Source organism: Aptenodytes patagonicus, chromosome 5 (assembly GCF_965638725.1).
Source record: "Aptenodytes patagonicus chromosome 5, bAptPat1.pri.cur, whole genome shotgun sequence".
NCBI classification, from domain to species: Eukaryota; Metazoa; Chordata; class Aves; order Sphenisciformes; family Spheniscidae; genus Aptenodytes; species Aptenodytes patagonicus.
Window position 1 is genome coordinate 66,688,761 of NC_134953.1, and position 3,689 is coordinate 66,692,449.

Below are 3,689 nucleotides of genomic sequence, written 5' to 3' on the forward strand. Positions count from 1 at the left end.
GTAATGACTGTGCTTCGCTCACCTGCCACCCTCTCCCGGCTGCTCCACGCGGGCAGCAGCCAAGCTAAGCCAGTGCTTTCCCGGCTGCAGCAGCGGCTCGGCCGCCCAGCCCCTCCAACAGCTGCTGGGCTTGTTTTTGGGGCGGGCAGGGCAGCCAGCCCTTCTGCAGGGGAGGAAATGTGCTTGGACACAGGTGGTGGTGCGCGATCCAGCACGGGAGAGGGGGAGCACGGCCCTCCGGCACCCGGCCACCCTGGGAGCTGCAGAGGGGCTTCCTCACCTTCTTCCCTCTTTCCTCCTTATCCTCGCCTTTTTTCTCTTTTTATCTTTCTCTTTTTCTTTTTCTTACTAACTTTCTCCTTCTGTCTCTCTTTTTCCTTTCCTTTCCTTTCCTTCCCTTCCCTTCCCTTCCCCTTTCCCTCTATTTCCCTTTTCCTCACTGCCATGGTCCTGCGTCCCTGTGCTTGGTGCCTGCAGGCCTGTTTGAGCACAGTCTCTCTGCTTTCACTGTAAACCCATTTCCCAAGAGCTTTCCAAGCATTGCCTAAGGGACAGAACAAAGCTGAAGGAGTTTGAAAAGCTCACCTCAGCAATTTTGGAACAGAGTTCCCCTTCTCCCCCCACCCTCTCCCACTAGAGAGCATTAACACCTTTGTGCCTCAGTTTACCCCTCTGCATATCTGGATTAACGACCCAGAGCAAACCTGTTACTATGGGGTGGGTTTTTCACACTGGTTGGCTGTGGGCATTTAACTCTGCTCCCCAAAAATCCACCTCCTCTCTGAGCCATGAAGAGGAGACACCACTACAGAGCAGCTATTGCTCATCACTGCTTAAGTAGCTCCTGTTTCCCTTCTCCCCACCCCATGCCCATTACCGCCCCTTAGTGCAGCGCTTGCAGGTGCTGGAGAGGCAGAGGCATCAGGTTGGAGTTGCAGAGCAGGAGTTAATTGTTGGTAGCAATTAAAAAAATAATTTTGAAAAAAAATTAAAAAAAAAAAAATGGCATGGACCAATCAAAGCTGTTTCTAGGGGGGGATTTCAAGTGTGTAATGTCCTCAGTCTGAAGTGAAGGTGGAGACAGACACTGCCTTTACAAGATGCCTTTTTTGCCCCCTCCCTTTCCTGTGAAACTTGGGTTACTGAGCGCGTAAAGGATAGCAGGACGTGGCAGTGTTGTTTGCCATGAAAACTAATAGGGCCATGCCTGCTTTCATCAGGAGTGTAATCAAAGCCACGCATAATGTTTTAAAAGGCACAGCAGCTTCAAGTGCAAGCAGGGGTTTATTAGTGAAAACGAAACCACGCTCGAGCCTTTGCAAGTCTTTAAGAGTCTGAAGGAGAAAGGAGTGGGCTGGCTGGCTGGGCGTCTGGGGGGACAAGGAGGCCAGAGATCTGCCACCGAGCAGCAGTGATGAGCAGCAGTGACGAGGGCTCATGACACCGCTGGGCTGCTGTTCTTGCTCTGCCACAGGTTGTCTGAACAACCTTGGTCATGTCACCGTGCTTCAGCTCTTAGCCTGCACAGGGAGACAAAAATCACTCCCCTACAGCTCTATAGAGAGATTATGCTTCTGTATAAACAAGGATCATGCACCAGGGACACTTCCAGCCTCTGCAGTCACTCTGGGGCCCCAACAGGACCCAAGGGGGTGGCCAAGGGGTCCCACAGGATCCTACAGGTTCAGAGAGCAGCTCTGGGACCTTGTCTCACTCTGGCACCACCACGTGACAGCACAGCCACGCACGGTGGGTGGGGACAGGAGGAGAAAGGGAAAAAATGTCCCAGCAGGTGGTCATAGTGAACAAATGGATGCCCAGACTCCTAGGGTCTCTGGTTCTGCTACAGACCCAAAGCCCTTCCCATATTTGAGGTCCCTGGTTTCTGCTGTCTTGAAACAGAGGCAGAGCAGTGGCCCAGTGCCACTGCTGGAAGGCTGAATTCCCAGTTTTGACTGGCTCTCAGTGCTCCTGATGCTACTCAATAGACTCAAACAGCTCTTCTGTGCTGATGGACAGAGGATGTCTCACCAGTCCTCAACTAGGCTGGGGGAAGCAGCAAACACAGTCAGCTCCTTTGGGTTCGGGAGAGACCTGAGTATGACCTAAAAGTGCATTTGAAGGCTGCATTTGGTGCTAGGAGGAGAGGATACCATGCTCCTGAGAGCATGACACATGTTTAGGGTCTGTTTCTCCATCCCGAGGACAGTGTGGCTGGTCAGCAGGGGTGAGCTGTGCAGAAAAGATAGTCCTGCGTCTATTTATCTCTTTTTGAAAGAGGGGAAAACCTGCGAAGTGAGCAGTTCTGTTTGGAAAAAGCCTGTTGGAGAGGCTTTCTTGGCCTCAGGTGCCCTTGCCATCTGCACACATAAGAAACCCTTCATAAGGTTCTCATTTCCTCTTTACCTTTTTTATATAGCCCATAATAAGATCCCTAATTTTAATGGACTGCATGGACCTCACTAGCAGGGAATGGCTCCAGCAGAAAGGCTTTAACCCTCTGTTTCAACAGGATCAGCAATGGAGCTTTTGGTCCTTTGCTCAACTCCACTGCAGGTGCTGGTAGGATTTCTGCAGCCACCTCCACCAAAGCCCTCCCTACTTGTCGGGACATGCTTGGGCGTAGGTGCCCCATGTAGTGTTTGTGGGAACTCGCCCCTCCCCCTCAAATGTTTATGAAGCAGTACAAGAAAAATTAGCGGTACTTTGCCAAATTGGAAGATGTGGAGGGAGCTGGGCTCCTTTGGCCAGAGGAGAAGGCTAACAGGTGATTATAGAGAAAACAGAGCCGCACTCTTCCTGGAGGTGCATGGGAGGCAATGGACACAAGGCACAGCAAGGGAAATTCTACCTAGATATTAGGAAAATAATTCCTAGTGAGACTAGTGACAAGAGAGTTAGAAAAGCATGTGACTTCTCTGGGCCAATCCTCTAGAGAAAAAAAGAGCCTAAAGATATGACACCAGGGGGGTGCAAGTGGTCTCAGCAGGGCACTACGCCAGATCTGGATCTGTGTTAAAACCCGCTTAATGGCTTGGGTGAGAGGCCGGGGAGAGCATAGCCCAGCCCAAAAGGAGTCACGGTGTCCCTTGCTTGGGGCACAGCTTGACTTGGATGTCAGCAGCCTGGCTGGGATCTCGGCTGGGGAAGGCAGCACACAGGAGCTGACGGAGCCGTTACACCAGATGGGGGAAGGCAGAGCCAGGCAGCGAGGATGCACAGAGCACATGTCAGAGGATCTGGGCTGGTTCCTGACAGCTCCTTTCTCCCAGAGCTCCTGGACAGGAGACAAAACGTGATTTCTTGCTCCTTCTACTCAAAGGCGGCTGTGAAAGTCTGATTTATGCTGAACACTCTGGAAAAGAAAAAAGCTTGGCTGTGGAACCAAGTTCAGCTCCCAGCCAGGAAAACCTTGTATGGGATCAACAAGTTTTAACCATGCAAATCGAATTTGGGTCCAAACAGAGCCTTGTTTCATGACTTCTGCCTCTCCCGTCCTCGCTGCGCAGGGCCAGGCTACCTCCTCCCTGAACAAGCCGTCACATCCATTCCCAGTGGCGGAGACAAGCTGGGATGTTGTAGACAACTTCTCTTCTTTTCTTTTTTCTTTTCTTTTCTTTTCTTTTCTTTTCTTTTCTTTTCTTTTCTTTTCTTTTCTTTTCTTTTCTTTTCTTTTCTTTTCTTTTCTT